Source organism: Rhea pennata, chromosome 13 (genome assembly GCF_028389875.1).
Source record: "Rhea pennata isolate bPtePen1 chromosome 13, bPtePen1.pri, whole genome shotgun sequence".
NCBI lineage: Eukaryota > Metazoa > Chordata > Aves > Rheiformes > Rheidae > Rhea > Rhea pennata.
Window position 1 is genome coordinate 15,004,047 of NC_084675.1, and position 12,321 is coordinate 15,016,367.

The 12,321-nt window shown below is 43.8% G+C and overlaps 1 protein-coding gene across 7 annotated transcripts in view; it reads left to right on the plus strand.

Annotated features, from left to right (window-relative positions):
* Positions 1-12,321, plus strand: part of CDH11 (cadherin 11) — a 317,396-nt gene that overhangs the window by 233,545 nt on the left and 71,530 nt on the right. For 6 of the 7 annotated variants that reach the window (XM_062586727.1, XM_062586733.1, XM_062586729.1 and 3 more), the window contains one exon: positions 2,969-3,119. The gene's annotated coding sequence lies outside the window, so the exon portion shown is untranslated. Of the gene's footprint in view, positions 1-2,591; positions 2,607-2,968; positions 3,120-12,321 lie in introns of those variants that run through there. The other variant, XM_062586732.1, reaches the window with a different exon arrangement.

Sequence of the window (12,321 nt, forward strand, 5' to 3'; positions counted from 1 at the left end):
AAGGTAGGTTTCTAGTCCAAGCTAGTTGTTTAGAACCCTTTCGGGGATACAGAGAGGTATCTGCAGACAGCAGGCCATCCAAGAGATCTTTTTCACTGATACTGAAGGAGACTTCACTACTGCAGACAGCCTAATAAATACTCAACTTTAAAATGGCTCGAGTTAGGTGAAATGAATTCCACACTGATTATTAATGTAATCAGGCCGGTGCTTGCACAGAGATGCAAGCGTATAGATCACAGTAGGAGTTTTACTTTGATTTTGTTTGCAGATAGGACCTTCCATCCATAGATGCTACAGGAAGAGGAACAATGAGAGAAAAGTCATAGCAGAATATGATTAGTTTTACTCTGAGATTTCAGTGCAGAAGGAAGGGAGCAAACTCAAGCCAATCATCAGATCAGATGATCAGATGTTGCTACACTCATCTGTTAACATGCCTTTTTGAATGGAATTAATGAAACCTTTCATTATAGATCAATATGCTCTTTGACTAGAGAATTTTATGGGTACCTATTGTATATACTTAATTAGATTGAAATTGCTTTCACATTTCCTTTATATCAAAATAAAAAAAGCTCTCAGCAGTAAAAATGGAATTACAAAAGTCATCCCTCCACTGTGCTGCCAAAGGTAGCAAGAGAAGGGGAAAAGCAAAAAAAAAAACTCTTCAGCCAACTGCTCAGCTCTGGGTTTTAGTTTACTGGCAATTTTAGCAGCCACAATAGCAGAACTGCACCAAGTAGTACTCACGACTGTATCCATAAAGAAAACGCATGGTAATTATCATTATCACAGGAGACTAATGGTATCCATTAAAGTCAGTCAGTCAAAGAGTTGGAATGGGACTATGTTGAACTATTCTGAAGTTCCCATTCCTCTCATATTTTCTCTCCTAAAAAAATCTCATAATAAAAAGTTGTTCCCGAACGAATGTGCACCACCTTCCTTCCTGAACTTCCACGCCTCCAAAAAAATATGAAGTGTTCCTTTTTCATGTTCTATTTCTTGGTAATCACTTAGTACTCCTCAAATTTCCTATCAAAACCACTTCTTCCCTAAAATAAGTTTTCTTGTCACCACAGGCTTCTTCCTGTTGAAATAAAGCCTTCAGTATTTTAATATCAATTAATTGGCTGCTTTGCTACCTGGTTCTTTCAGCTCAGGCCAAGGTGGGTTTGTCCAGTTTTTTCTCCTGTCTCACCTAAGCTCTGAGTTTTTCTGCTTGCCTGCCTTGTGCTCTGCCAGCTGGGCCCGTGGGGTAGGTTTGGGGTGCGCTGCGGGCACACCAGCCCACCCCTCCCTGCGCTTCCTCAGGGCCCTTCTGCGTGTGCCCTCCCACCTCGCGGAGAAAGCAGGCCTTTCCCTTGGGTACTTGGGAATCGGATTGTGAACTCCCGATCTGAAGCAAATTCTAAGCTTTAAGCTCGCTGAATTCTTGTTCCCGGTTCCCCAACCCGGGAGGCTCCTGCTCCTTCCCAGGGACTGGCATGGGTCAGGAGGAGTTACTGCGCTGCGTTAAAGCGTTCGGTGTCCTGCGGCCTCCCCAGTACGTGTTGTTTATCAGCTTCCCTCTTTCCAAATTCTTCTGTTTGTATAGCAGCAGCTTTTGTGCCAATTTTTTTTTCTCTGCCTGGAGTTATTGGCAGAGCTAATTAACCACAGAAAACAAAAGCCTTGTTCTTGGGGGCCTGGTGGTGTGGTGGCAGCACAGCGGGAGTGCTGCCCGGTGGGCCGGGAGAGGAATTGTGGGGCGGGTACCCTGAGGACGGGCAGAGTATCTCCGCAGAGATGTACCTCGTTATTTCCAGCACTGAATGCAATCCGTCGCCTTGAGGGGCTGCGTACTGCATCCTTCCCTGCTCTGCTCCCCTCCACCGCCTCGCAGATGGCGCTTACTGGGCCAGCAGCAACCTCGGGGAGCACGTAGGTCCTGGCCACTGCGATGAAGGCCGGTGGATGGGAGAGTGGACATGCAGGCGCGTGTGTGAACAGGACGGGAAGGGGTTTGGGTGGGTTCATCTACCCGCTGCGCTTCCCCAGAGGTTCTCAGAGCCGAGCCTCTCGGCCCCACCTGAGGACCATGGCCCTGGCTATCGGCTGAGGCAACCAAAACCAGTGAGAGTGAGGGAGAAGCAGCCCCTCGGTGGGCTGCGTTCGGAGGGCAGGATCCCTCCTTTCGCCTCCAGGAGAGGAGGAGGGAGCCTGGCAGGGGAAGAGGCCTGGCCCGGGGCTCGAACCGTGAGCTACAACAGGCCAGCATTTTCCAAATCTAGAAATGCTCAGGAAACTTTTGCCTTTTTCCTGGAGAAATGTTTTAATTATGACAGGAAACACGACTGGACTCAGCACAGAGCGCTCCTGCTGCTCGTCCCGCTCGGGCGGTTGCCGTGCCCGGGCCGCGAGGCGGCGGCGGGGGAGCTCCCCAGGCAGGAGAGCCCCGGCTGCCGCGGCCGTGCCGGGGGCTCGGCGCACCCGCGGGCTGCGGCCCTGCGCCGGCAAGCAGGGTGGTGGCGGGCTGCTCGCAGGGGAGCGCCGGCGGGGCTCCCTCCCGGCGCAGCGGCCCGCAGCGTGGGCGTCCCCGTCCCCCGTTGCGGCGTGCGCGGGTGCGTGGGGCGCAGGGCCAAGCCGTGGGGCAGCAGGGCACCCTGGGGGCGGGCTGCACCGAGGCAGAAAGTGCCCGGGCTCCTCACCCATCCTCGCTTTGCCCTTCCGAACCCAACTTCTCCCCCGGCTCCTCGTCAGAGGGCACTCCGGACGCGGGGCCCGGCAGGACAGCCGGCTCCAGTCGCCGCTCCCGGGGGCTCGCGCTTCTCCTGGGGGTGGGGGGAAGGGAGAAGAAACAGGGAAGAAGCAACAGCCTCCAGCTTTTCCCTTCCTCTAATCTTGCTTCACTCCACCTCTCCCTCCCTCTCCCCTCTCCTCTCCCCTTTTCCCCTCCCTCCCTCTTTCTAATTCCTGCCGCTAGCTCGGAGCCTCATTCAGCAGCCGCTGCCCGTGGAGTGTAATAGGCTGAAGATGCTGCCGCGCCTGCCCGGCGTCGACTTGTGAATGGGACTCGGCTCCGCGCCCTCCTCCGGCGGCGGCCGCGGGAAGCAGCCCGCCCGGCCGGGCTCCAGGTGAGCGGCGCCGGGGACCGCGGCGGGGCAGCGGGAGGCGGGTCGGCAGCGGGGGCGGCGGGGGCGGCCGCGGGGCGCCGTGGCTGCGCTGCGCTGCGCTGCGCTGCGCGCTTCCCGGCGCGGGGGAGGACCGCGCGGGCAGGCAGCCTCCGCGTGTGCGTGTGCGCCAGCGAGCGAGCGCGCTCCGGAAACTTGACAGCGGCAAAAAGCCGCGGCTGGAGGCGCGGGCGGCGGCGGGGCCGGGGCCGGGGCCCGGGCGGGGGCCCGGGCCGGGGCCGGAGCGGGCGGCGCGGAGCGGCGCGGAGCGGAGCGGCGGGCGCAGCTGGCAACTCCGCCGAGGCGCTCCGGAGCGGGTCCGCCCGGATTTCCGTGCCGCAGCTCTGTGCAGAGCCCTGCTGGCTCCAGACAGGGAAGAAATAGGTCTTTCCCGAAAGGAGAAAGGCTACACTGTGGCAAACGTCCCTTTTTTCTTTTTTTCTTTCTTTTTTATTTTTTTCCTTCCCGTAGCCCTTACTTAGGAGAGGGAGGGGGAGGGGAGTGCGAGCATTTGTCCGTTTTAAAATCTGCACCTCCAGACAGGCAGATGTTGAAAGCCCCGAACTGAAAATCTTTTGCTTGCAGTGTAGCTGCTAGGCACGAAATGGATATGCAGAAATTATGAGTGCACGCAATGAAGGATATTCTATTTATTCAGAATAAAAAAGGGGAAAGACTCTAATTTATATATATATACATACACACACATATATATATATATATATATATAAATTTTCTTGCTGGCTTTCAAATGCATTACTATTCACAAGGTACCAAAATGGTATCTGTCTCTAATATAGGCTAGTCCAAAAATCATTAGACTCTTGGGTGATATACCCACAAGCACGTCCCTGAGAAAGATAAAATAGATCAGGCTGGAGGTCCACATAAATACCATTAACTTTTAGAATAAAACTGCTTCCCGTGCAGTCCTTCAGGAGCACATATTGCAATCTGACATCATCATATAAATGCCTTTACCTTCTATAGAAGCCCCCCTTTATTGTCTACTCTTTTAAATATTCATTTGGTGAGGAGAGAGCCGGTATGTGCTAGGAGATCTTCTTTGTAGCATTGCTACAAAGGACAGTGTGGCTGTGTAACACAGTATTTACCTACCAAGATATCTGTGACAAAGGAACCTCTTTAGCAAATGAGGTCACTAATTCAGAAATTGGCCCTTTATAAGGAGAATGCTCATTTCTTTTTCACATTCTAGTGGCTAGTAGCTCCCTGGGAAAGACTTTTCTTCCTGTTGATTTGTGATGGTGATACAATAGGAATTTCACAGACTGTGAACCCTCTGTTAAGAAATTAAATATTTTTGATTATTTAATAATGAAACTCTTGAATGAAAAAAAGCAGTAAGTGATTTGGAAGCAGGAAAGCCAGCGCTCAGACATGACTGAATGTCTTTCTTTTCCCCCCCTTCCCTTCCTCTTATGCTTGCTTCAATGTTTCTAAAGTATGTGTGATTCTCCAGGTAAATACTTTGTTCTCTTTTCTACATTTGCTAACTTAATAAATCAATTTGCTTTTAGTAATGAAATTCTGCAGTAATTAATCTGATGTCTGCCTCAGATCAGCTCTGTCCACTGAGCTCTGAAATGCAAATCAATGATTGTACTCTGTATTGTACTTTGGATGATTTTATATGAGAGATACATAGAAGTAGATGGAAGTAGATTTGCAGATGTTTTCTTATGAAGAACATTTCCATAGCAGAGCAAGCACAGCTCATGTTGTTGGCAAATAGGCAGTGAAGAACAGGGGGGAGACTGAGAGCAAAAGGTCCGAGCTTAATGCATGAAGCATTTTTCTAGCGTATTTCTCAATCTACTACACTCTAGAAAACAGAAGTTTCTAACTGTACTTTTAAACAGTTCTTCCTCTTGGAGGAGACGAACAAAATAAAGTTACTCAACAAAGAACTACATCTTCGGTAAAAAAATGTGAAATTCTTTAGGAAAATTACTTCAAAGGCATCTTTCTCCTTCTGACTCTTGTGCTTTGGCCCTGCAGTAGGAAATTCTTATTTTCACCTCGGCCTTGCATTAGAGCATCTGGGAATGAGCATGGACAAAATATACTATTTATAGCCTTCTCTACATCAGCTTCAACTTCACTAAAATTATAAGTGTTTTGTGTCAAAAAAAAATCACTAAGAATTAGATTACTTCATTACCACAGAAGCTGCTACAGTAAAGTATGTCAAGAGATGAGATAAGTCATTGCAATTTATCATCAGTAGTTTCAGAAGGAAGATGTGTATGGAAACAGCTGACCGAGAGACAGGACAGCAAATTCAAAATTTTGATTGCATAACAATACGGGGAAACTACAAAGATTAGCAGTGTTTTCATGATTTATTTGATAAAATGTTTTAAAATACATCATGTAAGTTCGCCCTCAATTAATATGCCATTTTGATAATTTTTGACATATTTAATTTAATTTAGTGCAGGAAACATATGTGAAGTTCAGAGATCCTGTAGTTTAACAGACTGACATTTTTGTATTCCACAAGTGCTGAAACTGAACAAAACATTTAGATTAAGAAGCTGTTGAGAAAAAACAAATATTTTATATCTGAGATTACTATGATATTCTCAGATGCTATCAGGTATCATAAAAATTTAAAGGAATTTCAAAAAGTAGTATCTCCTCTCTCTTGGTGAACTCTTTAATACCATTTGAATCCATTTTGTGAGCTGGATGTTTGGCCAAGTATCTTTAGTGTGGGAGAAGCAGGCTTCTCATCTGGAATCAATTATTTTGAAACAGTTAAGCAGCATACTTTCTAGACTTTTTTTTTAATGTTAGAGCTTTTCTACTTATATTTAAAGCTAAAAGTCTGTGCATAGTTTTCTATGCTACACCCATTTGTTCTCAAACGGCATTTCAATTTGCATTATCCATTCGCTGTGTCCAAGGAATGCTATAGAGTATCAGCCATATACTTCTAAGACTTTCATAGTATTTTAGGGGAAAATATGGTCTTGTATTTGAATTGCCATGCTGAAGACCTAGCATACTACTAGACTGTGAAATTATTGATTCATTTAAGGCAAGACTGCGTATGCAGAATTATTAAACTCATTCATTTTCTTTTTTCTACATAAGGAAGGCATTTAAAGTCTTCAGATATTACCGCGCGATAACCAGTTTGTAACCGATACTCCCCGAGGGGCAGGTTTTATTAAAGGAGCTGGAGTTTTTTGCGGGAATTCGGGCAAGGGCCAAGTTTTTAGCACTGCTCTGATCTGATCAACCGGGCTAGGGAAGGCGGCGTCGGGGGCAGAGTCCGGGGCTCCTGAAGGCCGCGGGCGGCGGGGCGGTGCGCGGGCCGCGGGGGTGCGCGGGGGTGCGCGGGGGTGCGCGGGCGCGGGGCCGCGGGTGCGCGGGCGCGGCGGGGCCCGACGGCGCGGCGGCGGCGAGCGCTAGAGGGCACTGACGCTCTTCCCGGGCCGCCGCCTCCGGCCCAGCTGCTTTCCAGGGCGCTATGAAAAGCCGTTTTGTTACCACCAGCATTGCCGGCCCTCTCAGGGGAGACAGAATTCAATCTAGCTGCGGTTCGGGCTAATGCTCAGGCAGTTTGTCAGGATTAACATCTTTCTAGTCAGCGGATCGCGTTACCTTCGGCGTCGTATTACCGCGTTGGCGTGCACTACAAAGTTTGGAAATCGCGTAACTTCAGATTGTCTGATGAGTGCCACAGCTGGAGTCTCCATGTAAAATAGACGGCATCCATCCTCTCAGCTGCAGTGTTTTTTCAGGGACTTGCTATCTCTTCCTCCTTTTTTTCAAAGGCAGCATCGTTCCCTGCTAAACCACAAGAAAGAATTTAAAGATAGACAAAATGAATGATATGGTAACACAGGAAATACTTATTTCAAAAATATTATGGGTACTTGAGATATCTTATGGAGACATTACAGACAGGAAAAATACATTTACTTTCAGCAAAACTCTGGCCTGGTTTTACCTGTACAAATGAAAGCCTGTGGAGCTTACAACAGGAGAGCTGAAAACAGCAGCTGATCCAAATCCTTTCCCAGGATCCTGGAATGTCTTGGGAAATACAGGAAATTGTTACAGCCCATCACTGCAAATACTGACCAGAAAGGACATGCACAGTGGTGTGGGTATTAACTGGTTGCAGGCATGGAAGGGATCTCATTTCTAGCTGCTCTGTTCCTACGTTCTTCCCTGGACACCACGTCTGAACAGTGTTGAGGGCAGGATGCTGGGCTGCACATGTCTCTGGTTTGACTTGCAGACCAACCTAATCTCTGCGTAGGAGAAGCAGGACTTTATAGTACTGTATTAGATACACTTGGGCAGATACACAGCCAGACAAACGAAGGTGTCTAACAGAAATTATTACCTAAGACTTTTTGATGCCAAAAATGTCTGTGATAGTTGCATCATTTTCTATCAATCACCTATCTTAGGGTATTAATTAAGAATTACCTTATAGTAACAACTCTTGATGTGAGAGTTAATAGCTACTGTACTGGAAGGTGAGCCCTGCTTTGCTAAGGAGCACTGAGTAGCAAAGATCAGCTGGAGTTGAGCGCCTGTCCTCTGTGCTCTACGGCAGGGACCATCTCTTATGCTGTTAGATGTGTTCAAGCTGAATGGAAAAGTTAGAGCTGCCAGTCATGTTCAAGGCCCTCCAGAGAACACGATGGCATGGCTGGGATGTTAGCAGTGAGCTCAGAGACAAATACATGGAGCAGCCAGCTCTGCTGGGAGCAATGCTGTTGGGGAAGGAGGAATGGTGCCTGCTTCTGCCTGACAAGGGAGTGAGGCCTTCTTCCATCCCTGCTTGGGTGGTGCAGTGGCTTTCAGACATCCCAGTCTCACTGAGCTCTGCTGGCTCCATGAGCCATAATTTAGCTCTTCAATTTTAAAGTGCTGGCTGATGCAAATTCTAAGGGGGTTTTGTGTTTTTTTTTCTCCAAAGTTTGGCAGTAAGAGTCCTCTCCCTTCTGAATCAGCAAGAGTTCATCAGAATTCTTAATTGTAATGCAATGGCAGACTGAGTTGAAGTAGTAGAAATCAATGTAAATGGATTAAAAGAAAAAGGATCAAGTAACTGAATGTAAAAGAGGAGCCAGGATTTTCCAGAGTGATTGGTGAATCAGGCTGCAATAGGTTTCCAGATCTAATTCATTATTATAATGATGATTTAATAGTTAACATTATCAACATCAACAGATAGACAATAGCCACATTATAGACAAACTAACATAAAATACAGTTGTGGATCATAAAGCAAACAAAATTAAATGGAGCTTTGATACGTGAATAATACAAGGTGTGGGAAATACTTATCTGGAAAGTGATCGGACTTAAGCTTTCCTCTAATGGTATAGGTAAGGTCTCACACTGTTTCCCTGAAGTAAGCCACTGAACTCCCAATAATGTGATAGAGACGCAGCCCACGTGGGCAAAGACTAGAGTGATGAGCATAAAGAATTAGATTCAATAACCCTTTAAAATACAATTCACATAATTCTAATGTTTGGGCGCTTAACAGTGCTAACAGTTTATATCTCCCCTTTCTTCCACGTTTGTGCAGTACTACTAGGGCAAATTTTTTTATACAACCCTAATGGCATGTGTCTGTCCCGCCCAACAGCTTGGAAACAGCCTGGCTGTGACAGTTGCGCACAGGCTTTTTCCTTTCTTCTATCCTGAGATAGAAATTACGTTTATGGTGTACCCTCTTGCAGCCACCATTTCTTTCTGCGTAAGCTCCTAGTCACACAGAGTCAATGTTAACTTGTTAGGCTTTCTTAGCTTGATATGAACACCATTGAAGGTTTGCTTCTTCTGCACTGCGTCTCAGTAGTCTTCATTTTATAAAGTGCTATCATCAGATATTCTATGTGGAAATATTATATTTAAGGTTAAACTGATGTCATAGAAACTCTGGTTCAGCATAATTTTTATCCCAGTGAGGCTGCTGGTATATATTTTTAAATAAAGTAAAACTTCAGAAACATATTAATTGGTCTCAGTGGTTAAGTTAAATAGTTAAATACATGCATACATATCATTCTGCCACAGATAAGTCATTAGTTCAGTATAAACCAGAAAATGATAGCTCTATTTGAATCAGGAGACTAAACCCCATTTCCATTAATGCTAACTGTTTTATTAATACATGCGTGTGTCAGCATTAAGTCATAAATTTAAATGGTCTGTCCCTTCTTGATTTAAAGTAATTATCTCAAAGATCTTGCCTACTGAATGAATAAATGCATTACTCCTTTCATCTTTTATCAACTAACTTTTTTTTTGTATATAGACATTGTAAGGCAAACAAAAGAAGTAGAGTTTGTGTAAAGTTGGCTGGCATTTGATATTAGAATTTTAGAACCAAAAATATGTGTATTTTCATTATCAGAGCAGAATACCTATAACTGTACCAGTCCTTGGATAAGGATTCTCCAATCTTTTCCAGAGCTATTCAGTCACATATCCTTACACATGTGCCTACAACCTAAGTGTATTTTATACATACATGTGCATATTTTCATTTATATATTTAGAATTAATTTTTATGTGCTACTAGAAAATTTTAATTGTGGAAACAGGCAAAAATTGCAGCCATTAAATTATGAGTTCATTTTAGATCACCATTCAAGAAGGGATTGTAATGCATTTCTTAACTACAGAGAGTAATATATAGTCGGGGCAGAAATGATTATAAGCTTTTGCTGAGGAGTGACCAATAGTAAGTGAATGGTTGAATGCTGTCAGATTAATTCAATGCATGCAGAGCAGTGATCAAAACCTCTAGTTTCAAATTGCATGTAATCATCACTATTTATCTATAAGGATGACAAAACTGATATAACTGATGAATCACTCAAAGTTTTATCCAATGCATACAGTGAACAGATTTTTAAAAGATAACTTCTCCTTACCATTATTTTCCAGCATATTTGCTTGCAATTGAAATTCTAGTGAAAATCTTTAATATTTCAAATTAGTGAAAGTTACCATTTATTCACAGTTTCAAACCTAATTTCATCTAGATATAAAAGGTTCCAAAATTTTGAAAAGCAGTTGAATAATGATTTTATTTAGGGTTCAGATTCAGATAGGAAATTTTGTCCGTCACTGATTGTTGCCTTTTTATTTGTTCCTGTTCCATTTATAGCCAATATTGCTCAGAGAATAAGCCTGATTAGTATGCATTTCAATTCTTTTAGCACGGTTGCAATTTACATAGCATTTCTTTTTCTATAGTAAGAAAAACATAGCAGGCATTGGCATTTACATACAAACAACTTAGCATTTACATACAAAAGGGCTGATTAGGTAGCAAGGCAAGTAATTGGAGGTCAGACTTAAGATGGGCATTATGGTTCTTTCTTTCCTTAAAAATTGTGAATTGTGCAGTATTTATATGAAAAACTTATATTCATAAACTATGAGTATGTAGCTGAGTTCCAAGAACTGAATTTCACACTTCTCTTAGAGAGTGTGTGGTTTTCTAGGCTACAATCTTTGCCTATTTTCTCTACTTCTTTTTCTCCATTTTTTTCCACATGTCAAGCCATAGTTTCATATGACCCTGAGTAGTGAAGCTAGTTTAAGATGATCCCTTCCTCAGCCTTGGTAAGACTCAGCCTCTGGTTCAGACCCTCCCTATTGCTGCATGATAGTTCTTGATTTCTTAGATTCCTCCATCAACTTCCTCAGTTCACTGAGCTTGTTTACATTTAGATGGTATTTCTTGTACCTCAGGTGCTTCTCCATTTCTGTAGCATAAAGTCTAATATTTGGTGAACTTCTCACCTTCAAAGTTTCACACTTTTCCATACCAACCTTGTGCTGCCTTGCCTTCCCATTGCCTCCATTTTATCAGGTACACTGGAGTCTGCTTTTCCAGCATTCTTTTTTTTTTTTTTTTTTTTTTTTGGTTTGTTTTTCTCCTTTGCCCAAACACCTTCACTTATCCTCAGATATGGAGGCATCCTTCTCTGCTAGGCTGGGCCAGGCTGAGTCAACACTAGCCTTGTTCAAGTTTTTCCTTCAGCTGTGATGAAGTAAACAAGGACTTCCGATTTCTAAAGGACTTCCCATTTCTGGACTGTAACTTGATAAAAATCCTTCATAATCACTCTCAAGTACAGGGTGCTGGGCTCTAATCATCCATAGGCAGGTGGGCAATCTTATAGTTAGGAAAGTGCAGTTACCTTCCTCACACACTACTTAGTTTGTTGGAACCATAGGCATACATTTTACTTTCTTTGTATTTAGTTAGATTCATGGCTGGGAAGAGTTAGATACAATAAAAAATAATTCTCAGTATACTCAGTGACTTCCTACACATTTAATTCATAACCAACAAAGCTCCACGTTTCAGTAAGAAGGTATTGTTGTGATCTGAGAAATACTCACGCAATCTCATAAAAAACAAATGGAAACCAGCCTTACTGCTGCAGTAGAACATGTCTATACAATATGCAGATGTCATATACTATTAAGATGTGATGAACTCCATTGGAAAAGGAAACACAAGGATTTTCTTCATGCTACAGTGGTGTGCTGCAGCTCTACAGCATCACAAATTAGTAAGTGGCTGCTGGCCTAGTTTTCAAAAGAAAAAAAATCAAAGTACACTTAAAGCAAAAGTAGAATTACAAAAGTCTACTTTGTTTTGAATGGCATTGAACTGACATTGAATGCTACCTTACTGTGGTGTTGTGTCTATTTATATATTTAGCAAGCTATGGAAGTGTCCACTTTATGTAATACACTCTCAGAATTTTGTCATTGCTGTTAGTAGAATTTTTGAAATGATTTGTATGAGCAGACAAGAGGATCAAATGGTTTAGCTGGTGTTACCTGCTTCGCTAGGTAAAATTCTGCCCTGTCACTCTGGTATGAAACAGAGAAGCTGTTTTGGAATCCACAAGGTTGTTTGGTTGACATAGGTGTTACTGAACAGTGAACATGATACAGAAATTTAAACTGGTCTTTGTTTTTACATTAACTCATGTTTTCAAACAGAGCTTACGAGGAAGTGTTTCATGGCTAAGACAGTTTTTCATCTTACTGGCATTAGGAATGCCATATACACCTCATCATATATGAGAAATTGCACTAATGTAAGTTTAATTATCCAATCAAATTGAACAAG